The 27790-nt window shown below is 39.6% G+C and overlaps 1 protein-coding gene across 1 annotated transcript in view; it reads left to right on the forward strand.

Moving 5' to 3' along the window:
• The first annotated feature begins 962 nt into the window (after positions 1-962).
• The window catches only part of rapsn (receptor-associated protein of the synapse, 43kD), an 822376-nt gene continuing 795548 nt past the window's right edge, over positions 963-27790 (forward strand). Inside the window, exon 1 of the mRNA XM_068046786.1 lies at positions 963-1019. The gene's annotated coding sequence lies outside the window, so the exon portion shown is untranslated. The remainder of the gene's footprint in view (positions 1020-27790) is intronic.

Genomic DNA, 27790 nt, shown 5'->3' on the forward strand with positions numbered 1-27790 from the left:
AATGTGGCAGATGGAGTTTAACGTGGATAAGTGTGAGATTATCCATTTTGGTCGGAAGAATAGAAAGGCAAATTATTATCTAAATGGAGAGAAACTTCAGAGTGCTTTGGTGCAGAGGGATCTGGGTGTCCTCGTGCATGAATCGCAGAAAACTAGTATGCAGGTGCAGCGGGAAAAAAGGAAGGCAAATGGAATTTTGGCATTTATTGCGAAAGGAATAGAATATAAAAGTAGGGAAGTGTTGCTGCAACTGTACAAGGCATTAGTGAGACCGCACCTGGAATACTGTGTACAGTTTTGGTCTCCTTACTTGAGGAGGGATGTAGCTACATTGGAGGCAGTTCAGAGGAGGTTCACTATATTGATTCCAGGGATGAGGAGTTTATCTTATGAAGAGACATTGAGCAGTTTAGGCCTTTACTCTCTAGAGTTTAGAAGAATGAGAGGAGATCTAATTGAGGTATATAAGATGACAAAGTAGATGTAGAGAGGATGTTTCGTCTTGTGGGTGAATCTAGAATGAGAGGTCATAGTTTTAGGATAAGGGGCAGCAGATTTAAAACAGAGATGAGGAGAAATTACTTCTCTCAAAGGGTCGTGAGTCAGTGGAATTCACTACCTCAGAGTGCGGTGGATGCTGGGAAAAAGAGTAAATTTAAGGAGATAGACAGATTTTTAATTAGTAATGGATTGAAGGGTTATGGAGAACGGGCAGGAAAGTGGAGTTGAGCCCGAGATGAGATCAGCCATGATCGTATTGAATGGTGGAGCAGGCTCGAGGGGCTGAATTGCCTACTCCTGCTCCTAGTTCTTATGTTCTAAGTGGGGGCTCCCCGCTCCCCATCTCCACTGCAGTTTGAAAGCTTTCAGATTCTACATGTTGACTGACAAACGTTGCATACTCCAGCTACAATCAAAAAACCCACTGGAGGAAATCATCCGTGTCGCTATCTCCAAGAAACTCATTTTACCAGTCATCGACCTCTTCAAACTAAAAGCCTCAAGACCACTGAATTCAGGTAGAAGCCAGCTGAATCACCAAACCTCAAAGAGTGTATTTTTTTTATTCTTTTATGGATTCTAACTCAACCAATATACCTTTCCCCACTCTGTAACCAATTTGTGTGTGTAAACCTCCAGTGTGCACACGAGTAAAGGTTGCCGCATTGTTTGTTAGTTTTATAGTTCAGTTTAGGTACAATAGAATTATCTATTTCTTTGTTAACTCAAAATAACCTGTCCGTTTGATTCTTGTTATGACCATAGCAAGTATGTAATCAAAAACCTACTGAATTGGCCAGCACATCCACATTAAAAAAATAAACCTGTTGCGGTTAAACAAATAGTACCCCTCCTCACCTGACTGTAACAAAACAATTATGCATACATTCCAAAAATTTGTCCTCCACAAAATTAGTACTAATAAAATTTACCCAGTCTATATGTAGATTGAAATCCCCCATGATTACAATATTACCTCGTTACATGCATCGCTAATTTCCTGATTTATACGGTGATTTACATTACCACTGCTGTTTGGAGGCGGATAAACAACGCCCACCAATGTGGGGTTATCAGGTTGTTTATTTGGAGAGGGGTATTCAGGGTGTTTATTCGGAGAGGGGTATTCAGGGTGTTTATTTGGAGAGGGGTATTCAGGGTGTTTATTTGGAGAGGGATTTTATGGATGTTAATTTGGAGAGGGGTATTCTGGGTGTTTATTTGGAGAGGGATTTTCTGTGTGTTTATTTGGAGGGGTGTTCTTTGGGTGTTTATTTGGAGAGGGGTATTCGGGGTGTTAATTAGGGGAGGGGTATTCGGTGTGTTTATATGGAGAGGGGTATTAAGGGTGTTTATTTGGAGAGGGGTATTCTGGATATTTATTTGGAGAGGGGTTTTTTGGATGTTTATTTGGAGAGGCATATTCAGGGTGTTAATGTGGAGAGGGGTATTCTGGGTGTTTATTTGGAGAGGGGTATTCGGGATGTTTATTTGGAGAGGGGTATTCGGGGTGTTTATTTGGAGAGGGGTATTGGGGATGTTTATTTGGAGAGGGGTATTGCGTGCTGTTTATTTGGAGAGGGGTATTCTGGATGTTTATTTGGAGAGGGGTATTCGGGGTATTTATTTGGAGATGGGTATTCTTGGTGTTTATTTGGAGAGGGGTATTCGGGGTGTTTATTTGGAGAGGTGTATTCTGGGTGCTTATTTGCAAAGGGGTTTTTTGGATGTTTATTTGGAGAGGCATATTCAGGGTGTTAATGTGGAGAGGGGTATTCTGGGTGTTTATTTGGAGAGGGGTATTCGGGATGTTTATTTGGAGAGGGGTATTCGGGGTATTTATTTGGAGAGGGGTATTCAGGGTGTTTATTTGGAGAGGGGTATTCTGGATGTTTATTTGGAGAGGGGTATTCGGGGTATTTATTTGGAGAGGGGTATTCGGGATGTTTATTTGAAGACGGATATTCTGGATGTTCATTTGGAGAGGGGTATTCGGGGTATTTATTTGGAGAGGGGTATTCAGGGTGTTTATTTGGAAAGGGGTATTCGGGATGTTTACTTGAAGACGGATATTCTGGATGTTTATTTGGAGAGGGGTATTCTGGATGTTCATTTGAAGACGGATATTCTGAATGTTTTTTTGGAGAGGGGTATTCGGGGTGTTTATTTGGAGAGGGGTATTCTGGATGTTTATTTGGAGAGGGGTATTCGGGATGTTTACTTGAAGATGGATATTCTGGATGTTTATTTGAAGACGGATATTATGGATGTTTATTTGGAGAGGGGTATTAGGGATGTTTATTTAAAGACGGATATTCTGGATGTTTATGTGGAGAGGGGTATTCGGGATGTTTATTTGGAGAGGGGTATTCGGGATGTTTATTTGGAGAGGGGTATTCGGGATGTTTATTTAAAGACGGATATTCTGGATGTTTATTTGGAGAGGGGTATTCGGGGTGTTTATTTAAAGACGGATATTCTGGATGTTTATTTGGAGAGGGGTATTCTGGATGTTTATTTGGAGAGGGGTATTCGGGATGTTTATTTGAAGACGGATATTCGGGATGTTTATTTGAAGAGGGGTATTAGGGATGTTTATTTATAGACGGATAATCTGGATGTTTATTTGGAGAGGGGTATTCGGGATGTTTATTTGGAGAGGGGTATTCGGGATGTTTATTTGGAGAGGGGTATTCGGGATGTTTATTTAAAGACGGATATTCTGGACGTTTATTTGGAGAGGGGTATTCGGGATGTTTATTGAAAGACGGATATTCTGGATGTTTATTTGGAGAGGGGTATTCTGGATGTTTATTTGGAGAGGGGTATTCGGGATGTTTATTTAAAGACGGATATTCTGGACGTTTATTTGGAGAGGGGTATTCTGGATGTTTATTTGGAGAGGGGTATTCTGGATGTTTATTTGGAGAGGGGTATTCGGGATGTTTATTTAAAGACGGATAATCTGGATGTTTATTTGGAGAGGGGTATTCGGGATGTTTATTTGGAGAGGGGTATTCTGGATGTTTATTTGGAGAGGGGTATTCTGGATGTTTATTTGGAGAGGGGTATTCTGGATGTTTATTTGGAGAGGGGTATTCGGGGTATTTATTTGGAGAGGGGTATTCTTGGTGTTTATTTGGAGAGGGGTATTCGGGGTGTTGATCTGGAGAGGTGTATTCTGGGTGCTTATTTTCAAAGGGGTTTTTTGGATGTTTATTTGGAGAGGCATATTCAGGGTGTTAATGTGGAGAGGGGTATTCGGGGTATTTATTTGGAGAGGGGTATTCAGGGTGTTTATTTGGAGAGGGGTATTCTGGATGTTTATTTCGAGAGGGGTATTCGGGGTATTTATTTGGAGAGGGGTATTCGGGATGTTTATTTGGAGAGGGGTATTCGGAGTATTTAATTGGAGAGGGGTATTCGGGATGTTTTTTTGGAGAGGGGTATTCGGGATGTTTATTTGGAGAGGGGTATTCGGGGTATTTATTTGGAGAGGGGTATTCAGGGTGTTTATTTGGAGAGGGGTATTCTGGATGTTTATTTGGAGAGGGGTATTCGGGGTATTTAATTGGAGAGGGGTATTCGGGAAGTTTATTTGGAGAGGGGTATTCGGGATGTTTATTTGGAGAGGGGTATTCGGGATGTTTATTTGAAGATGGAAATTCTGGATGTTTATTTGAAGACGGATATTCTGGATGTTTATTTGAAGACGGATATTCTGGATGTTTATTTGGAGAGGGGTATTCTGGATGTTTATTTGGAGAGGGGTATTCGGGATGTTTATTTGGAGAGGGGTATTCGGGATGTTTATTTGAAGACGGATATTCTGGATGTTTATTTGGAGAGGGGTATTCTGGATGTTTATTTGGAGAGGGGTATTCGGAATGTTTATTTGAAGACGGATATTCTGGATGTTTATTTGGAGAGGGGTATTCGGGATGTTTATTTGAAGACGGATATTCTGGATGTTTATTTGGAGAGGGGTATTCGGGATGTTTATTTGAAGATGGATATTCTGGATGTTTATTTGGAGAGGGGTATTCAGGATGTTTATTTGAAGATGGATATTCTGGATGTTTATTTGGAGATGGATATTCTGGATGTTTATTTGGAGAGGGGTATTCGGGATGTTTATTTGAAGATGGATATTCTGGATGTTTATTTGGAGAGGGATATTCGGCATGTTTATTTGGAGAGGGGTGTTAGGGATGTTTATTTGAAGACGGATATTCTGGATGTTTATTTGGAGATGGATATTCGGGATGTTTATTTGGAGAGGGGTATTCGGGATGTTTATTTGAAGACGGATATTCTGGATGTTTATTTGGAGAGGGGTATTAGGGATGTTTATTTGAAGACGGATATTCTGGATGTTTATTTGGAGATGGATATTCGGGATGTTTATTTGGAGAGGGGTATTAGGGATGTTTATTTGAAGACGGATATTCTGGATGTTTATTTGGAGATGGATATTCGGGATGTTTATTTGGAGAGGGGTATTCGGGATGTTTATTTGGAGATGGATATTCTGGATGTTTATTTGGAGATGGATATTCTGGATGTTTATTTGGAGAGGGGTATTAGGGATGTTTATTTGAAGACGGATATTCTGGATGTTTATTTGGAGATGGATATTCGGGATGTTTATTTGGAGAGGGGCATTCTGGATGATTATTTGGAGAGGGGTATTTGGGATGTTTATTTGAAGATGGATATTCTGGATGTTTATTTGGAGAGGGGTATTCGGGGTGTTTATTTGGAGAGGGGAATTCGGGATGTTTATTTGGAGAGGGGTATTCGGGGTGTTTATTTGCAGACGGATATTCTGGATGTTTATTTGGACAGGGGTATTCGGGGTGTTTATTTCGAGAGGGGTATTCGGGATGTTTATTTGGAGAGGGGTATTCGGGGTGTTTATTTGAAGACGGATATTCTGGATGTTTATTTGGAGATGGATATTCGGGATGTTTATTTGGAGAGGGATATTCTGGATGTTTATTTGGAGAGGGGTATTAGGGATGTTTATTTGAAGACGGATATTCTGGATGTTTATTTGGAGATGGATATTCTGGATGTTTATTTGGAGAGGGGTATTAGGGATGTTTATTTGAAGACGGATATTCTGGATGTTTATTTGGAGATGGATATTCGGGATGTTTATTTGGAGAGGGGTATTAGGGATGTTTATTTGAAGATGGATATTCTGGATGTTTATTTGGAGATGGATATTCGGGATGTTTATTTGGAGAGGGGTATTCGGGATGTTTATTTGGCGATGGATATTCTGTATGTTTATTTGGAGATGGATATTCTGGATGTTTATTTGGAGATGGATATTCTGGATGTTTATTTGGAGAGGGGTATTCGGGATGTTTATTTGAAGATGGATATTCTGGATGTTTATTTGGAGATGGATATTCTGGATGTTTATTTGGAGAGGGGTATTCGGGATGTTTATTTGAAGATGGATATTCTGGATGTTTATTTGGAGATGGATATTAGGGATGTTTATTTGGAGTGGGGTATTCGGGATGTTTATTTGGAGATGGATATTCTGGATGTTTATTTGGAGAGGGGTATTCGGGATGTTTATTTGAAGATGGATATTCTGGATGTTTATTTGGAGATGGATATTCGGGATGTTTATTTGGAGAGGGGTATTCGGGATGTTTATTTGCAGATGGATATTCGGGATGTTTATTTGGAGAGGGGTGTTCGGGAAGTTTATTTGGAGATGGATATTCTGGATGTTTATTTGGAGAGGGGTATTCGGGATGTTTATTTGAAGATGGATATTCTGGATGTTTATTTGGAGATGGATTTTCGGGATGTTTATTTGGAGAGGGGTATTCGGGATGTTTATTTGGAGATGGATATTCTGGATGTTTATATGGAGATGGATATTCTGGATGTTTATTTGAAGAGGGGTATTCGGGATATTTATTTGGAGAGGGGTATTCGGGATGTTTATTTGAAGACGGATATTCTGGAAGTTTATTTGGAGAGGGGTATTCGGGGTGTTTATTTGGATAGGGGTATTCGGGATGTTTATTTGGAGAGGGGTATTCGGGGTGTTTATTTGGAGAGGGGTATTCTGGATGTTTATTTGAAGACGGTTATTCTGGATGTTTATTTGGAGAGGGGTATTCGGGATGTTTATTTGGAGAGGTGTATTCCGGATGTTTATTTGGAGAGGGGTATTCCGGATGTTTATTTGGAGACGGATATTCTGGATGTTTATTTGGAGAGGGGTATTCGGGATGTTTATTTGAAGACGGATATTCTGGATGTTTATTTGGTGAGGGGTATTCGGGATGTTTATTTGGAGAGGGATATTCTGGATGTTGATTTGGAGATGGATATTCTGGATGTTTATTTGGAGAGGTGTATTCTGGATATTTATTTGGAGAGGGGTATTTGGGATGTTTATTTGAAGACGGATATTCTGGATGTTTATTTGAAGACGGATATTCTGGATATTTATTTGGAGAGGGGTATTCGGGATGTTTGTTTGAAGAGGGGTATTCGGGGTGTTTATTTGGAGAGGGGTATTAGGGATGTTTATTTGAAGACGGATATTCTGGATGTTTATTTGGAGATGGATATTCGAGATGTTTATTTGAAGACGGATATTCTGGATGTTTATTTGGAGAGGGGTATTCGGGATGTTTATTTGAAGACGGATATTCTGGATGTTTATTTGAATACGGATATTCTGGATGTTTATTTGGAGATGGGTATTCTGGATGTTTATTTGGAGAGGGGTATTCTGGATGTTTATTTGGAGAGGGGTATTCGGGGTGTTTATTTGAAGACGGATATTCTGGGTGTTTATTTGGAGAGGGGTATTAGGGATGTTTATTTGGAGAGGGGTATTCTGGGTGTTTATTTGAAGACGGATATTCTGGATGTTTATTTGGAGAGGGGTATTCTGGATGTTTATTTGGAGAGGGGTATTCTGGATGTTTTTTTGGAGAGGGGTATTAGGGATGTTTATTTGAAGACGGATATTCTGGATGTTTATTTGGAGAGGGGTATTCTGGATGTTTATTTGGAGAGGGGTATTAGGGATGTTTATTTGAAGACGGATATTCTGGATGTTTATTTGGACAGGGGTATTCGGGATGTTTATTTGGAGATGGGTATTCTGGATGTTTATTTGGAGAGGGGTATTCTGGATGTTTATTTGGAGAGGGGTATTAGGGATGTTTATTTGAAGACAGATATTCTGGATGTTTATTTGGAGAGGGGTATTCTGGATGTTTATTTGGAGAGGGGTATTCTGGATGTTTATTTGGAGACGGGTATTAGGGATGTTTATTTGAAGACAGATATTCTGGATGTTTATTTGAAGAGGGGTATTCTGGATGTTTATTTGGGGAGGTGTATTAGGGATGTTTATTTGAAGACAGATATTCTGGATGTTTATTTGGAGAGGGGTATTCTGGATGTTTATTTGGAGAGGGGTATTCTGGATGTTTATTTGGAGAGGGGTATTAGGGATGTTTATTTGAAGACAGATATTCTGGATGTTTATTTGGAGAGGGGTATTAGGGATGTTTATTTGAAGACAGATATTCTGGATGTTTATTTGGAGAGGGGTATTAGGGATGTTTATTTGAAGACGGATATTCTGGATGTTTATTTGGAGAGGGGTATTCTGGATGTTTATTTGGAGAGGGGTATTAGGGATGTTTATTTGAAGACGGATATTCTGGATGTTTATTTGGAGATGGGTATTCTGGATGTTTATTTGGAGAGGGGTATTAGGGATGTTTATTTGAAGACGGATATTCTGGATGTTTATTTGGAGAGGGGTATTCGGGGTGTTTATTTGGAGAGGGGTATTCGGGATGTTTATTTGGAGAGGGGTATTCGGGGTGTTTATTTGCAGACGGATATTTTGGATGTTTATTTGGACAGGGGTATTCGGGGTGTTTATTTCGAGAGGGGTATTCGGGATGTTTATTTGGAGAGGGGTATTCGGGGTGTTTATTTGAAGACGGATATTCTGGATGTTTATTTGGAGATGGATATTCGGGATGTTTATTTGGAGAGGGATATTCTGGATGTTTATTTGGAGAGGGGTATTAGGGATGTTTATTTGAAGACGGATATTCTGGATGTTTATTTGGAGATGGATATTCTGGATGTTTATTTGGAGAGGGGTATTAGGGATGTTTATTTGAAGACGGATATTCTGGATGTTTATTTGGAGATGGATATTCGGGATGTTTATTTGGAGAGGGGTATTAGGGATGTTTATTTGAAGATGGATATTCTGCATGTTTATTTGGAGATGGATATTCGGGATGTTTATTTGGAGAGGGGTATTCGGGATGTTTATTTGGAGATGGATATTCTGGATGTTTATTTGGAGATGGATATTCTGGATGTTTATTTGGAGATGGATATTCTGGATGTTTATTTGGAGAGGGGTATTCGGGATGTTTATTTGAAGATGGATATTCTGGATGTTTATTTGGAGATGGATATTCTGGATGTTTATTTGGAGAGGGGTATTCGGGATGTTTATTTGAAGATGGATATTCTGGATGTTTATTTGGAGATGGATATTAGGGATGTTTATTTGGAGAGGGGTATTCGGGATGTTTATTTGGAGATGGATATTCTGGATGTTTATTTGGAGAGGGGTATTCGGGATGTTTATTTGAAGATGGATATTCTGGATGTTTATTTGGAGATGGATATTCGGGATGTTTATTTGGAGAGGGGTATTCGGGATGTTTATATGCAGATGGATATTCGGGATGTTTATTTGGAGAGGGGTGTTCGGGAAGTTTATTTGGAGATGGATATTCTGGATGTTTATTTGGAGAGGGGTATTCGGGATGTTTATTTGAAGATGGATATTCTGGATGTTTATTTGGAGATGGATTTTCGGGATGTTTATTTGGAGAGGGGTATTCGGGATGTTTATTTGGAGATGGATATTCTGGATGTTTATATGGAGATGGATATTCTGGATGTTTATTTGAAGAGGGGTATTCGGGATATTTATTTGGAGAGGGGTATTCGGGATGTTTATTTGAAGACGGATATTCTGGATGTTTATTTGAAGACGGATATTCTGGAAGTTTATTTGGAGAGGGGTATTCGGGGTGTTTATTTGGATAGGGGTATTCGGGATGTTTATTTGGAGAGGGGTATTCGGGGTGTTTATTTGGAGAGGGGTATTCTGGATGTTTATTTGAAGACGGTTATTCTGGATGTTTATTTGGAGAGGGGTATTCGGGATGTTTATTTGGAGAGGTGTATTCCGGATGTTTATTTGGAGAGGGGTATTCCGGATGTTTATTTGGAGACGGATATTCTGGATGTTTATTTGGAGAGGGGTATTCGGGATGTTTATTTGAAGACGGATATTCTGGATGTTTATTTGGAGAGGGGTATTCGGGATGTTTATTTGGAGAGGGATATTCTGGATGCTTATTTGGAGAGGGGTATTCTGGATGTTTATTTGAAGACGGATATTCTGGATGTTTATTTGGAGAGGGGTATTCGGGATGTTTATTTGGAGAGGGGTATTCGGGATGTTTATTTGGAGAGGGGTATTCGGGATGTTTATTTATAGAGGGGTATTCGGGATGTTTATTTGGAGAGGGGTATTCGGGGTGTTTATTTGAAGACGGATATTCTGGATGTTTATTTGGAGACGGATATTCTTAATGTTTATTTGAAGATGGTTATTCTGGATGTTTATTTGGAGACGGATATTCTGGATGATTATTTGGAGAGGGGTATTCGGGATGTTTATTTGAAGACGGATATTCTGGATGTTTATTTGGAGAGGGGTATTCGGGATGTTTATTTGGAGAGGGGTATTCGGGATGTTTATTAGGAGAGGGGTATTCCGGATGTTTATTTGGAGAGGGGTATTCGGGATGTTTATTTGAAGATGGATATTCTGGATGTTTATTTGGAGACGGATATTCTGGATGTTTATTTGGAGAGGGGTATTCGGGATGTTTATTTGAAGACGGATATTCTGGATGTTTATTTGGAGAGGGGTATTCGGGATGTTTATTTGGAGACGGATATTCTGGATGTTTATTTGGAGAGGGGTATTCGGGATGTTTATTTGAAGACGGATATTCTGGATGTTTATTTGGAGAGGGGTATTCGGGATGTTTATTTGGAGAGGGGTATTCGGGATGTTTATTTGGAGAGGGGTATTCGGGATGTTTATTTGGAGAGGGGTATTCGGGATGTTTATTTGAAGACAGATATTCTGGATGTTTATTTGGAGAGGGGTATTCGGGATGTTTATTTGGAGAGGGGTATTCGGGATGTTTATTTGGAGAGGGGTATTCTGGATGTTTATTTGGAGAGGGGTATTCGGGATGTTTATTTGGAGAGGGGTATTCTGGATGTTTATTTGGAGAGGGGTATTCGGGATGTTTATTTGGAGAGGGGTATTCGGGATGTTTATTTGGAGAGGGGTATTCGGGATGTTTATTTGGAGAGGGGTATTCGGGATGTTTATTTGGAGAGGGGTATTCGGGATGTTTATTTGAAGACAGATATTCTGGATGTTTATTTGGAGAGGGGTATTCGGGATGTTTATTTGGAGAGGGGTATTCGGGATGTTTATTTGGAGAGGGGTATTCTGGATGTTTATTTGGAGAGGGGTATTCGGGATGTTTATTTGAAGACGGATATTCTGGATGTTTATTTGGAGAGGGGTATTCGGGATGTTTATTTGGAGAGGGGTATTCGGGATGTTTATTTGGAGAGGGGTATTCCGGATGTTTATTTGGAGACGGATATTCTGGATGTTTATTTGGAGAGGGGTATTCGGGATGTTTATTTGAAGACGGATATTCTGGATGTTTATTTGGAGAGGGGTATTCGGGATGTTTATTTGGAGAGGGATATTCTGGATGTTTATTTGGAGAGAGGTATTCGGGATGTTTATTTGAAGACGGATATTCGGGATGTTTATTTGGAGAGGGGTATTCGGGATGTTTATTTGGAGAGGGGTATTCGGGATGTTTATTTGGAGAGGTGTATTCGGGGTGTTTATTTGAAGACGGATATTCTGGATGTTTATTTGGAGACGGATATTCTGGATGTTTATTTGAAGATGGTTATTCCGGATGTTTATTTGGAGAGGGGTATTCGGGATGTTTATTTGGAGAGGGGTATTCGGGGTGTTTATTTGGAGAGGGGTATTCGGGGTGTTTATTTGAAGACTGATATTCTGGATGTTTATTTGAAGACGGATATTCTGGATGTTTATTTGGAGACGGATATTCTGGATGTTTATTTGGAGACGGATATTCTGGATGTTTATTTGGAGAGGTGTATTCCGGATGTTTATTTGGAGAGGGGTATTCCGGATGTTTATTTGTAGACGGATATTCTGGATGTTTATTTGGAGAGGGGTATACGGGATGTTTATTTGAAGACGGATATTCTGGATGTTTATTTGGAGAGGGGTATTCGGGATGTTTATTTGGAGAGGGATTTTCTGGATGTTTATTTGGAGAGGGGTATTCGGGATGTTTATTTGAAGACGGATATTCTGGATGTTTATTTGGAGAGGGGTATTCGGGATGTTTATTTGGAGAGGGGTATTCGGGATGTTTATTTGGAGAGGGGTATTCGGGATGTTTATTTGGAGAGGGGTATTCGGGGTGTTTATTTGAAGACGGATATTCTGGATGTTTATTTGGAGACGGATATTCTGGATGTTTATTTGAAGACGGATATTCTGGATGTTTATTTGGAGAGGGGTATTCGGGATGTTTATTTGAAGAGGGTTATTCTGGATGTTTATTTGGAGAGGGGTATTCGGGATTTTTATTTGGAGAGGGGTATTCGGGATGTTTATTTGGAGAGGGGTATTCGGGATGTTTATTTGGAGAGGGGTATTCCAGATGTTTATTTGGAGACGGATATTCTGGACGTTTATTTGGAGAGGGGTATTCGGGATGTTTATTTGAAGACGGATATTCTGGCTGTTTATTTGGAGAGGGGTATTCGGGATGTTTATTTGGAGACGGATATTCTGGATGTTTATTTGGAGAGTGGTATTCGGGATGTTTATTTGGAGAGGGGTATTCGGGATGTTTATTTGGAGAGGGGTATTCGGGATGTTTATTTGAAGACGGATATTCTGGATGTTTATTTGGAGATGGGTATTCTGGATGTTTATTTGGAGAGGGGTATTAGGGATGTTTATTTGAAGACGGATATTCTGGATGTTTATTTGGAGAGGGGTATTCGGGGTGTTTATTTGGAGAGGGGTATTCGGGATGTTTATTTGGAGAGGGGTATTCGGGGTGTTTATTTGCAGACGGATATTTTGGATGTTTATTTGGACAGGGGTATTCGGGGTGTTTATTTCGAGAGGGGTATTCGGGATGTTTATTTGGAGAGGGGTATTCGGGGTGTTTATTTGAAGACGGATATTCTGGATGTTTATTTGGAGATGGATATTCGGGATGTTTATTTGGAGAGGGATATTCTGGATGTTTATTTGGAGAGGGGTATTAGGGATGTTTATTTGAAGACGGATATTCTGGATGTTTATTTGGAGATGGATATTCTGGATGTTTATTTGGAGAGGGGTATTAGGGATGTTTATTTGAAGACGGATATTCTGGATGTTTATTTGGAGATGGATATTCGGGATGTTTATTTGGAGAGGGGTATTAGGGATGTTTATTTGAAGATGGATATTCTGGATGTTTATTTGGAGATGGATATTCGGGATGTTTATTTGGAGAGGGGTATTCGGGATGTTTATTTGGAGATGGATATTCTGGATGTTTATTTGGAGATGGATATTCTGGATGTTTATTTGGAGATGGATATTCTGGATGTTTATTTGGAGAGGGGTATTCGGGATGTTTATTTGAAGATGGATATTCTGGATGTTTATTTGGAGATGGATATTCTGGATGTTTATTTGGAGAGGGGTATTCGGGATGTTTATTTGAAGATGGATATTCTGGATGTTTATTTGGAGATGGATATTAGGGATGTTTATTTGGAGAGGGGTATTCGGGATGTTTATTTGGAGATGGATATTCTGGATGTTTATTTGGAGAGGGGTATTCGGGATGTTTATTTGAAGATGGATATTCTGGATGTTTATTTGGAGATGGATATTCGGGATGTTTATTTGGAGAGGGGTATTCGGGATGTTTATATGCAGATGGATATTCGGGATGTTTATTTGGAGAGGGGTGTTCGGGAAGTTTATTTGGAGATGGATATTCTGGATGTTTATTTGGAGAGGGGTATTCGGGATGTTTATTTGAATATGGATATTCTGGATGTTTATTTGGAGATGGATTTTCGGGATGTTTATTTGGAGAGGGGTATTCGGGATGTTTATTTGGAGATGGATATTCTGGATGTTTATATGGAGATGGATATTCTGGATGTTTATTTGAAGAGGGGTATTCGGGATATTTATTTGGAGAGGGGTATTCGGGATGTTTATTTGAAGACGGATATTCTGGATGTTTATTTGAAGACGGATATTCTGGAAGTTTATTTGGAGAGGGGTATTCGGGGTGTTTATTTGGATAGGGGTATTCGGGATGTTTATTTGGAGAGGGGTATTCGGGGTGTTTATTTGGAGAGGGGTATTCTGGATGTTTATTTGAAGACGGTTATTCTGGATGTTTATTTGGAGAGGGGTATTCGGGATGTTTATTTGGAGAGGTGTATTCCGGATGTTTATTTGGAGAGGGGTATTCCGGATGTTTATTTGGAGACGGATATTCTGGATGTTTATTTGGAGAGGGGTATTCGGGATGTTTATTTGAAGACGGATATTCTGGATGTTTATTTGGAGAGGGGTATTCGGGATGTTTATTTGGAGAGGGATATTCTGGATGCTTATTTGGAGAGGGGTATTCTGGATGTTTATTTGAAGACGGATATTCTGGATGTTTATTTGGAGAGGGGTATTCGGGATGTTTATTTGGAGAGGGGTATTCGGGATGTTTATTTGGAGAGGGGTATTCGGGATGTTTATTTATAGAGGGGTATTCGGGATGTTTATTTGGAGAGGGGTATTCGGGGTGTTTATTTGAAGACGGATATTCTGGATGTTTATTTGGAGACGGATATTCTTAATGTTTATTTGAAGATGGTTATTCTGGATGTTTATTTGGAGACGGATATTCTGGATGATTATTTGGAGAGGGGTATTCGGGATGTTTATTTGAAGACGGATATTCTGGATGTTTATTTGGAGAGGGGTATTCGGGATGTTTATTTGGAGAGGGGTATTCGGGATGTTTATTAGGAGAGGGGTATTCCGGATGTTTATTTGGAGAGGGGTATTCGGGATGTTTATTTGAAGATGGATATTCTGGATGTTTATTTGGAGAGGGGTATTCGGGATGTTTATTTGAAGACGGATATTCTGGATGTTTATTTGGAGAGGGGTATTCGGGATGTTTATTTGGAGACGGATATTCTGGATGTTTATTTGGAGAGGGGTATTCGGGATGTTTATTTGAAGACGGATATTCTGGATGTTTATTTGGAGAGGGGTATTCGGGATGTTTATTTGGAGAGGGGTATTCGGGATGTTTATTTGGAGAGGGGTATTCGGGATGTTTATTTGGAGAGGGGTATTCGGGATGTTTATTTGAAGACAGATATTCTGGATGTTTATTTGGAGAGGGGTATTCGGGATGTTTATTTGGAGAGGGGTATTCGGGATGTTTATTTGGAGAGGGGTATTCTGGATGTTTATTTGGAGAGGGGTATTCGGGATGTTTATTTGGAGAGGGGTATTCTGGATGTTTATTTGGAGAGGGGTATTCGGGATGTTTATTTGGAGAGGGGTATTAGGGATGTTTATTTGAAGATGGATATTCTGGATGTTTATTTGGAGATGGATATTCGGGATGTTTATTTGGAGAGGGGTATTCGGGATGTTTATTTGGAGATGGATATTCTGGATGTTTATTTGGAGATGGATATTCTGGATGTTTATTTGGAGATGGATATTCTGGATGTTTATTTGGAGAGGGGTATTCGGGATGTTTATTTGAAGATGGATATTCTGGATGTTTATTTGGAGATGGATATTCTGGATGTTTATTTGGAGAGGGGTATTCGGGATGTTTATTTGAAGATGGATATTCTGGATGTTTATTTGGAGATGGATATTAGGGATGTTTATTTGGAGAGGGGTATTCGGGATGTTTATTTGGAGATGGATATTCTGGATGTTTATTTGGAGAGGGGTATTCGGGATGTTTATTTGAAGATGGATATTCTGGATGTTTATTTGGAGATGGATATTCGGGATGTTTATTTGGAGAGGGGTATTCGGGATGTTTATATGCAGATGGATATTCGGGATGTTTATTTGGAGAGGGGTGTTCGGGAAGTTTATTTGGAGATGGATATTCTGGATGTTTATTTGGAGAGGGGTATTCGGGATGTTTATTTGAATATGGATATTCTGGATGTTTATTTGGAGATGGATTTTCGGGATGTTTATTTGGAGAGGGGTATTCGGGATGTTTATTTGGAGATGGATATTCTGGATGTTTATATGGAGATGGATATTCTGGATGTTTATTTGAAGAGGGGTATTCGGGATATTTATTTGGAGAGGGGTATTCGGGATGTTTATTTGAAGACGGATATTCTGGATGTTTATTTGAAGACGGATATTCTGGAAGTTTATTTGGAGAGGGGTATTCGGGGTGTTTATTTGGATAGGGGTATTCGGGATGTTTATTTGGAGAGGGGTATTCGGGGTGTTTATTTGGAGAGGGGTATTCTGGATGTTTATTTGAAGACGGTTATTCTGGATGTTTATTTGGAGAGGGGTATTCGGGATGTTTATTTGGAGAGGTGTATTCCGGATGTTTATTTGGAGAGGGGTATTCCGGATGTTTATTTGGAGACGGATATTCTGGATGTTTATTTGGAGAGGGGTATTCGGGATGTTTATTTGAAGACGGATATTCTGGATGTTTATTTGGAGAGGGGTATTCGGGATGTTTATTTGGAGAGGGATATTCTGGATGCTTATTTGGAGAGGGGTATTCTGGATGTTTATTTGAAGACGGATATTCTGGATGTTTATTTGGAGAGGGGTATTCGGGATGTTTATTTGGAGAGGGGTATTCGGGATGTTTATTTGGAGAGGGGTATTCGGGATGTTTATTTATAGAGGGGTATTCGGGATGTTTATTTGGAGAGGGGTATTCGGGGTGTTTATTTGAAGACGGATATTCTGGATGTTTATTTGGAGACGGATATTCTTAATGTTTATTTGAAGATGGTTATTCTGGATGTTTATTTGGAGACGGATATTCTGGATGATTATTTGGAGAGGGGTATTCGGGATGTTTATTTGAAGACGGATATTCTGGATGTTTATTTGGAGAGGGGTATTCGGGATGTTTATTTGGAGAGGGGTATTCGGGATGTTTATTAGGAGAGGGGTATTCCGGATGTTTATTTGGAGAGGGGTATTCGGGATGTTTATTTGAAGATGGATATTCTGGATGTTTATTTGGAGAGGGGTATTCGGGATGTTTATTTGAAGACGGATATTCTGGATGTTTATTTGGAGAGGGGTATTCGGGATGTTTATTTGGAGACGGATATTCTGGATGTTTATTTGGAGAGGGGTATTCGGGATGTTTATTTGAAGACGGATATTCTGGATGTTTATTTGGAGAGGGGTATTCGGGATGTTTATTTGGAGAGGGGTATTCGGGATGTTTATTTGGAGAGGGGTATTCGGGATGTTTATTTGGAGAGGGGTATTCGGGATGTTTATTTGGAGAGGGGTATTCGGGATGTTTATTTGAAGACAGATATTCTGGATGTTTATTTGGAGAGGGGTATTCGGGATGTTTATTTGGAGAGGGGTATTCGGGATGTTTATTTGGAGAGGGGTATTCTGGATGTTTATTTGGAGAGGGGTATTCGGGATGTTTATTTGGAGAGGGGTATTCTGGATGTTTATTTGGAGAGGGGTATTCGGGATGTTTATTTGGAGAGGGGTATTCGGGATGTTTATTTGGAGAGGGGTATTCGGGATGTTTATTTGGAGAGGGGTATTCGGGATGTTTATTTGGAGAGGGGTATTCGGGATGTTTATTTGAAGACAGATATTCTGGATGTTTATTTGGAGAGGGGTATTCGGGATGTTTATTTGGAGAGGGGTATTCGGGATGTTTATTTGGAGAGGGGTATTCTGGATGTTTATTTGGAGAGGGGTATTCGGGATGTTTATTTGAAGACGGATATTCTGGATGTTTATTTGGAGAGGGGTATTCGGGATGTTTATTTGGAGAGGGGTATTCGGGATGTTTATTTGGAGAGGGGTATTCCGGATGTTTATTTGGAGACGGATATTCTGGATGTTTATTTGGAGAGGGGTATTCGGGATGTTTATTTGAAGACGGATATTCTGGATGTTTATTTGGAGAGGGGTATTCGGGATGTTTATTTGGAGAGGGATATTCTGGATGTTTATTTGGAGAGAGGTATTCGGGATGTTTATTTGAAGACGGATATTCGGGATGTTTATTTGGAGAGGGGTATTCGGGATGTTTATTTGGAGAGGGGTATTCGGGATGTTTATTTGGAGAGGTGTATTCGGGGTGTTTATTTGAAGACGGATATTCTGGATGTTTATTTGGAGACGGATATTCTGGATGTTTATTTGAAGATGGTTATTCTGGATGTTTATTTGGAGACGGATATTCTGGATGTTTATTTGGAGAGGGGTATTCGGGATGTTTATTTGAAGACGGATATTCTGGATGTTTATTTGGAGACGGATATTCTGGATGTTTATTTGAAGATGGTTATTCCGGATGTTTATTTGGAGAGGGGTATTTGGGATGTTTATTTGGAGAGGGGTATTCGGGATGTTTATTTGAAGACTGATATTCTGGATGTTTATTTGAAGACGGATATTCTGGATGTTTATTTGGAGACGGATATTCTGGATGTTTATTTGGAGACGGATATTCTGGATGTTTATTTGGAGAGGTGTATTCCGGATGTTTATTTGGAGAGGGGTATTCCGGATGTTTATTTGTAGACGGATATTCTGGATGTTTATTTGGAGAGGGGTATACGGGATGTTTATTTGAAGACGGATATTCTGGATGTTTATTTGGAGAGGGGTATTCGGGATGTTTATTTGGAGAGGGATTTTCTGGATGTTTATTTGGAGAGGGGTATTCGGGATGTTTATTTGAAGACGGATATTCTGGATGTTTATTTGGAGAGGGGTATTCGGGATGTTTATTTGGAGAGGGGTATTCGGGATGTTTATTTGGAGAGGGGTATTCGGGATGTTTATTTGGAGAGGGGTATTCGGGGTGTTTATTTGAAGACGGATATTCTGGATGTTTATTTGGAGACGGATATTCTGGATGTTTATTTGAAGACGGATATTCTGGATGTTTATTTGGAGAGGGGTATTCGGGATGTTTATTTGAAGAGGGTTATTCTGGATGTTTATTTGGAGAGGGGTATTCGGGATTTTTATTTGGAGAGGGGTATTCGGGATGTTTATTTGGAGAGGGGTATTCGGGATGTTTATTTGGAGAGGGGTATTCCAGATGTTTATTTGGAGACGGATATTCTGGACGTTTATTTGGAGAGGGGTATTCGGGATGTTTATTTGAAGACGGATATTCTGGCTGTTTATTTGGAGAGGGGTATTCGGGATGTTTATTTGGAGACGGATATTCTGGATGTTTATTTGGAGAGTGGTATTCGGGATGTTTATTTGGAGAGGGGTATTCGGGATGTTTATTTGGAGAGGGGTATTCGGGATGTTTATTTGAAGACGGATATTCTGGATGTTTATTTGGAGAGGGGTATTCGGGATGTTTATTTGGAGAGGGGTATTCGGGATGTTTATTTGGAGAGGGGTATTCGGGATGTTTATTTGGAGAGGGGTATTCTGGATGTTTATTTGGAGAGGGGTATTCGGGATGTTTATTTGGAGACGGATATTCTGGATGTTTATTTGGAGAGGGGTATTCGGGATGTTTATTTGGAGAGGGATATTCTGGATGTTTATTTGGAGAGGGGTATTCGGGATGTTTATTTGGAGATGGATATTCTGGATGTTTATTTGGAGAGGGGTATTCGGGATGTTTATTTGAAGATGGATATTCTGGATGTTTATTTGGAGATGGATATTCGGGATGTTTATTTGGAGAGGGGTATTCGGGATGTTTATTTGGAGATGGATATTCGGGATGTTTATTTGGAGAGGGGTGTTCGGGAAGTTTATTTGGAGATGGATATTCTGGATGTTTATTTGGAGAGGGGTATTCGGGATGTTTATTTGAAGATGGATATTCTGGATGTTTATTTGGAGATGGATTTTCGGGATGTTTATTTGGAGAGGGGTATTCGGGATGTTTATTTGGAGATGGATATTCTGGATGTTTATTTTAAGATGGATATTCTGGATGTTTATTTGGAGAGGGGTATTCGGGATGTTTATTTGAAGACGGATATTCTGGATGTTTATTTGGAGATGGATATTCTGGATGTTTATTTGAAGAGGGGTATTCGGGATATTTATTTGGAGAGGGGTATTCGGGATGTTTATTTGAAGACGGATATTCTGGATGTTTATTTGAAGACGGATATTCTGGAAGTTTATTTGGAGAGGGGTATTCGGGGTGTTTATTTGGATAGGGGTATTCGGGATGTTTATTTGGAGAGGGGTATTCGGGGTGTTTATTTGGAGAGGGGTATTCTGGATGTTTATTTGAAGACGGTTATTCTGGATGTTTATTTGGAGAGGGGTATTCGGGATGTTTATTTGGAGAGGTGTATTCCGGATGTTTATTTGGAGAGGGGTATTCCGGATGTTTATTTGGAGACGGATATTCTGGATGTTTATTTGGAGAGGGGTATTCGGGATGTTTATTTGAAGACGGATATTCTGGATTTTTATTTGGAGAGGGGAATTCGGGATGTTTATTTGGAGAGGGGTATTCGGGATGTTTATTTGGAGAGGGATATTCTGGATGTTTATTTGGAGAGGGGTATTCGGGATGTTTATTTGGAGATGGATATACTGGATGTTTATTTGGAGAGGGGTATTCGGGATGTTTATTTGAAGATGGATATTCTGGATGTTTATTTGGAGATGGATATTCGGGATGTTTATTTGGAGAGGGGTATTCGGGATGTTTATTTGGAGATGGATATTCGGGATGTTTATTTGGAGAGGGGTGTTCGGGAAGTTTATTTGGAGATGGATATTCTGGATGTTTATTTGGAGAGGGGTATTCGGGATGTTTATTTGAAGATGGATATTCTGGATGTTTATTTGGAGATGGATTTTCGGGATGTTTATTTGGAGAGGGGTATTCGGGATGTTTATTTGGAGATGGATATTCTGGATGTTTATTTTAAGATGGATATTCTGGATGTTTATTTGGAGAGGGGTATTCGGGATGTTTATTTGAAGACGGATATTCTGGATGTTTATTTGGAGATGGATATTCTGGATGTTTATTTGAAGAGGGGTATTCGGGATATTTATTTGGAGAGGGGTATTCGGGATGTTTATTTGAAGACGGATATTCTGGATGTTTATTTGAAGACGGATATTCTGGAAGTTTATTTGGAGAGGGGTATTCGGGGTGTTTATTTGGATAGGGGTATTCGGGATGTTTATTTGGAGAGGGGTATTCGGGGTGTTTATTTGGAGAGGGGTATTCGGGATGTTTATTTGAAGACGGATATTCTGGATGTTTATTTGAAGACGGATATTCTGGAAGTTTATTTGGAGAGGGGTATTCGGGGTGTTTATTTGGATAGGGGTATTCGGGATGTTTATTTGGAGAGGGGTATTCGGGGTGTTTATTTGGAGAGGGGTATTCTGGATGTTTATTTGAAGACGGTTATTCTGGATGTTTATTTGGAGAGGGGTATTCGGGATGTTTATTTGGAGAGGTGTATTCCGGATGTTTATTTGGAGAGGGGTATTCCGGATGTTTATTTGGAGACGGATATTCTGGATGTTTATTTGGAGAGGGGTATTCGGGATGTTTATTTGAAGACGGATATTCTGGATTTTTATTTGGAGAGGGGAATTCGGGATGTTTATTTGGAGAGGGGTATTCGGGATGTTTATTTGGAGAGGGATATTCTGGATGTTTATTTGGAGAGGGGTATTCGGGATGTTTATTTGGAGATGGATATACTGGATGTTTATTTGGAGAGGGGTATTCGGGATGTTTATTTGAAGATGGATATTCTGGATGTTTATTTGGAGATGGATATTCGGGATGTTTATTTGGAGAGGGGTATTCGGGATGTTTATTTGGAGATGGATATTCGGGATGTTTATTTGGAGAGGGGTGTTCGGGAAGTTTATTTGGAGATGGATATTCTGGATGTTTATTTGGAGAGGGGTATTCGGGATGTTTATTTGAAGATGGATATTCTGGATGTTTATTTGGAGATGGATTTTCGGGATGTTTATTTGGAGAGGGGTATTCGGGATGTTTATTTGGAGATGGATATTCTGGATGTTTATTTTAAGATGGATATTCTGGATGTTTATTTGGAGAGGGGTATTCGGGATGTTTATTTGAAGACGGATATTCTGGATGTTTATTTGGAGATGGATATTCTGGATGTTTATTTGAAGAGGGGTATTCGGGATATTTATTTGGAGAGGGGTATTAGGGATGTTTATTTGAAGACGGATATTCTGGATGTTTATTTGAAGACGGATATTCTGGAAGTTTATTTGGAGAGGGGTATTCGGGGTGTTTATTTGGATAGGGGTATTCGGGATGTTTATTTGGAGAGGGGTATTCGGGGTGTTTATTTGGAGAGGGGTATTCTGGATGTTTATTTGAAGACGGTTATTCTGGTTGTTTATTTGGAGAGGGGTATTCGGGATGTTTATTTGGAGAGGTGTATTCCGGATGTTTATTTGGAGAGGGGTATTCCGGATGTTTATTTGGAGACGGATATTCTGGATGTTTATTTGGAGAGGGGTATTCGGGATGTTTATTTGAAGACGGATATTCTGGATTTTTATTTGGAGAGGGGTATTCGGGATGTTTATTTGGAGAGGGATATTCTGGATGTTTATTTGGAGAGGGGTATTCTGGATGTTTATTTGAAGACGGATATTCTGGATGTTTATTTGGAGAGGGGTATTCGGGGTGTTTATTTGAACACGGATATTCTGGATGTTTATTTGGAGACGGATATTCTGGATGTTTATTTGAAGATGGTTATTCTGGATGTTTATTTGGAGACGGATATTCTGGATGATTATTTGGAGAGGGGTATTCGGGATGTTTATTTGAAGACGGATATTCTGGATGTTTATTTGGAGAGGGGTATTCGGGATGTTTATTTGGAGAGGGGTATTCGTGATGTTTATTTGGAGAGGGGTATTCGGGATGTTTATTTGAAGACGGATATTCTGGATGTTTATTTGGAGACGGATATTCTGGATGTTTATTTGGAGAGGGGTATTCGGGATGTTTATTTGAAGACGGATATTCTGGATGTTTATTTGGAGAGGGGTATTCGGGATGTTTATTTGGAGACGGATATTCTGGATGTTTATTTGGAGAGGGGTATTCGGTATGTTTATTTGAAGACGGATATTCTGGATGTTTATTTGGAGAGGGGTATTCGGGATGTTTATTTGGAGAGGGGTATTCGGGATGTTTATTTGGAGAGGGGTATTCGGGATGTTTATTTGAAGACAGATATTCTGGATGTTTATTTGGAGAGGGGTATTCGGGATGTTTATTTGGAGAGGGGTATTCGGGATGTTTATTTGGAGAGGGGTATTCCGGATGTTTATTTGGAGACGGATATTCTGGATGTTTATTTGGAGAGGGGTATTCGGGATGTTTATTTGAAGACGGATATTCTGGATGTTTATTTGGAGAGGGGTATTCGGGATGTTTATTTGGAGAGGGATATTCTGGATGTTTATTTGGAGAGAGGTATTCTGGATGTTTATTTGGAGAGGGGTATTCGGGATGTTTATTTGAAGACGGATATTCTGGATGTTTATTTGGAGAGGGGTATTCGGGATGTTTATTTGGAGAGGGATATTCTGGATGTTTATTTGGAGAGGGGTATTCTGGATGTTTATTTGAAGACGGATATTCTGGATGTTTATTTGGAGAGGGGTATTCGGGATGTTTATTTGGAGAGGGGTATTCGGGATGTTTATTTGGAGAGGGGTATTCGGGATGTTTATTTATAGAGGGGTATTCGGGATGTTTATTTGGAGAGGGGTATTCGGGGTGTTTATTTGAAGACGGATATTCTGGATGTTTATTTGGAGACGGATATTCTGGATGTTTATTTGAAGATGGTTATTCTGGATGTTTATTTGGAGACGGATATTCTGGATGATTATTTGGAGAGGGGTATTCGGGATGTTTATTTGAAGACGGATATTCTGGATGTTTATTTGGAGAGGGGTATTCGGGATGTTTATTTGGAGAGGGGTATTCGTGATGTTTATTTGGAGAGGGGTATTCGGGATGTTTATTTGAAGACGGATATTCTGGATGTTTATTTGGAGACGGATATTCTGGATGTTTATTTGGAGAGGGGTATTCGGGATGTTTATTTGAAGACGGATATTCTGGATGTTTATTTGGAGAGGGGTATTCGGGATGTTTATTTGGAGACGGATATTCTGGATGTTTATTTGGAGAGGGGTATTCGGTATGTTTATTTGAAGACGGATATTCTGGATGTTTATTTGGAGAGGGGTATTCGGGATGTTTATTTGGAGAGGGGTATTCGGGATGTTTATTTGGAGAGGGGTATTCGGGATGTTTATTTGGAGAGGGGTATTCGGGATGTTTATTTGAAGACAGATATTCTGGATGTTTATTTGGAGAGGGGTATTCGGGATGTTTATTTGGAGAGGGGTATTCGGGATGTTTATTTGGAGAGGGGTATTCCGGATGTTTATTTGGAGACGGATATTCTGGATGTTTATTTGGAGAGGGGTATTCTGGATGTTTATTTGGAGAGGGGTATTCGGGATGTTTATTTGGAGAGGGATATTCTGGATGTTTATTTGGAGAGAGGTATTCTGGATGTTTATTTGGAGAGGGGTATTCGGGATGTTTATTTGAAGACGGATATTCTGGATGTTTATTTGGAGAGGGGTATTCGGGATGTTTATTTGGAGAGGGATATTCTGGATGTTTATTTGGAGAGAGGTATTCTGGATGTTTATTTGGAGAGGGGTATTCGGGATGTTTATTTGAAGACGGATATTCGGGATGTTTATTTGGAGAGGGGTATTCGGGATGTTTATTTGGAGAGGGGTATTCGGGATGTTTATTTGGAGAGGGGTATTCGGGATGTTTATTTGAAGACGGATATTCTGGATGTTTATTTGGAGAGGGGTATTCGGGATGTTTATTTGGAGAGGGATATTCTGGATGTTTATTTGGAGAGAGGTATTCTGGATGTTTATTTGGAGAGGGGTATTCGGGATGTTTATTTGAAGACGGATATTCGGGATGTTTATTTGGAGAGGGGTATTCGGGATGTTTATTTGGAGAGGGGTATTCGGGATGTTTATTTGGAGAGGGATATTCTGGATGTTTATTTGGAGAGAGGTATTCTGGATGTTTATTTGGAGAGGGGTATTCGGGATGTTTATTTGAAGACGGATATTCGGGATGTTTATTTGGAGAGGGGTATTCGGGATGTTTATTTGGAGAGGGGTATTCGGGATGTTTATTTGGAGAGGGGTATTCGGGGTGTTTATTTGAAGACGGATATTCTGGATGTTTATTTGGAGACGGATATTCTGGATGTTTATTTGAAGATGGTTATTCTGGATGTTTATTTGGAGACGGATATTCTGGATGTTTATTTGGAGAGGCGTATTCGGGATGTTTATTTGAAGACGGATATTCTGGATGTTTATTTGGAGACGGATATTCTGGATGTTTATTTGAAGATGGTTATTCTGGATGTTTATTTTGAGAGGGGTATTCGGGATGTTTATTTGGAGAGGGGTATTCGGGGTGTTTATTTGAAGACGGATATTCTGGATGTTTATTTGAAGACGGATATTCTGGATGTTTATTTGGAGACGGATATTCTGGATGTTTATTTGGAGAGGTGTATTCCGGATGTTTATTTGGAGAGGGGTATTCCGGATGTTTATTTGGAGACGGATATTCTGGATGTTTATTTGGAGAGGGGTATACGGGATGTTTTTTTGAAGACGGATATTCTGGATGTTTATTTGGAGAGGGGTATTCGGGATGTTTATTTGGAGAGGGATATTCTGGATGTTTATTTGGAGAGGGGTATTCGGGATGTTTATTTGAAGACGGATATTCTGGATGTTTATTTGGAGAGGGGTATTCGGGATGTTTATTTGGAGAGGGGTATTCGGGATGTTTATTTGGAGAGGGGTATTCGGGGTGTTTATTTGAAGACGGATATTCTGGATGTTTATTTGGAGACGGATATTCTGGATGTTTATTTGAAGACGGATATTCTGGATGTTTATTTGGAGAGGGGTATTCGGGATGTTTATTTGAAGAGGGTTATTCTGGATGTTTATTTGGAGAGGGGTATTCGGGATTTTTATTTGGAGAGGGGTATTCGGGATGTTTATTTGGAGAGGGGTATTCGGGATGTTTATTTGGAGAGGGGTATTCCAGATGTTTATTTGGAGACGGATATTCTGGACGTTTATTTGGAGAGGGGTATTCGGGATGTTTATTTGAAGACGGATATTCTGGCTGTTTATTTGGAGAGGGGTATTCGGGATGTTTATTTGGAGACGGATATTCTGGATGTTTATTTGGAGAGTGGTATTCGGGATGTTTATTTGGAGAGGGGTATTCGGGATGTTTATTTGGAGAGGGGTATTCGGGATGTTTATTTGAAGACGGATATTCTGGATGTTTATTTGGAGAGGGGTATTCGGGATGTTTATTTGGAGAGGGGTATTCGGGATGTTTATTTGGAGAGGGGTATTCGGGATGTTTATTTGGAGAGGGGTATTCGGGATGTTTATTTGAAGACGGATATTCTGGATGTTTATTTGGAGATGGATATTCTGGATGTTTATTTGGAGAGGGGTATTCGGGATGTTTATTTGGAGAGGGGTATTCGGGATGTTTATTTGAAGACAGATATTCTGGATGTTTATTTGGAGAGGGGTATTCGGGATGTTTATTTGGAGAGGGGTATTCGGGATGTTTATTTGGAGAGGGGTATTCTGGATGTTTATTTGGAGAGGGGTATTCAGGATGTTTATTTGAAGACGGATATTCTGGATGTTTATTTGGAGAGGGGTATTCGGGATGTTTATTTGAAGACGGATATTCTGGATTTTTATTTGGAGAGGGGAATTCGGGATGTTTATTTGGAGAGGGGTATTCGGGATGTTTATTTGGAGAGGGATATTCTGGATGTTTATTTGGAGAGGGGTATTCGGGATGTTTATTTGGAGATGGATATACTGGATGTTTATTTGGAGAGGGGTATTCGGGATGTTTATTTGAAGATGGATATTCTGGATGTTTATTTGGAGATGGATATTCGGGATGTTTATTTGGAGAGGGGTATTCGGGATGTTTATTTGGAGATGGATATTCGGGATGTTTATTTGGAGAGGGGTGTTCGGGAAGTTTATTTGGAGATGGATATTCTGGATGTTTATTTGGAGAGGGGTATTCGGGATGTTTATTTGAAGATGGATATTCTGGATGTTTATTTGGAGATGGATTTTCGGGATGTTTATTTGGAGAGGGGTATTCGGGATGTTTATTTGGAGATGGATATTCTGGATGTTTATTTTAAGATGGATATTCTGGATGTTTATTTGGAGAGGGGTATTCGGGATGTTTATTTGAAGACGGATATTCTGGATGTTTATTTGGAGATGGATATTCTGGATGTTTATTTGAAGAGGGGTATTCGGGATATTTATTTGGAGAGGGGTATTAGGGATGTTTATTTGAAGACGGATATTCTGGATGTTTATTTGAAGACGGATATTCTGGAAGTTTATTTGGAGAGGGGTATTCGGGGTGTTTATTTGGATAGGGGTATTCGGGATGTTTATTTGGAGAGGGGTATTCGGGGTGTTTATTTGGAGAGGGGTATTCTGGATGTTTATTTGAAGACGGTTATTCTGGTTGTTTATTTGGAGAGGGGTATTCGGGATGTTTATTTGGAGAGGTGTATTCCGGATGTTTATTTGGAGAGGGGTATTCCGGATGTTTATTTGGAGACGGAT

This window comes from Heterodontus francisci, chromosome 14, assembly GCF_036365525.1.
Source record: "Heterodontus francisci isolate sHetFra1 chromosome 14, sHetFra1.hap1, whole genome shotgun sequence".
Classification (NCBI taxonomy): domain Eukaryota; kingdom Metazoa; phylum Chordata; class Chondrichthyes; order Heterodontiformes; family Heterodontidae; genus Heterodontus; species Heterodontus francisci.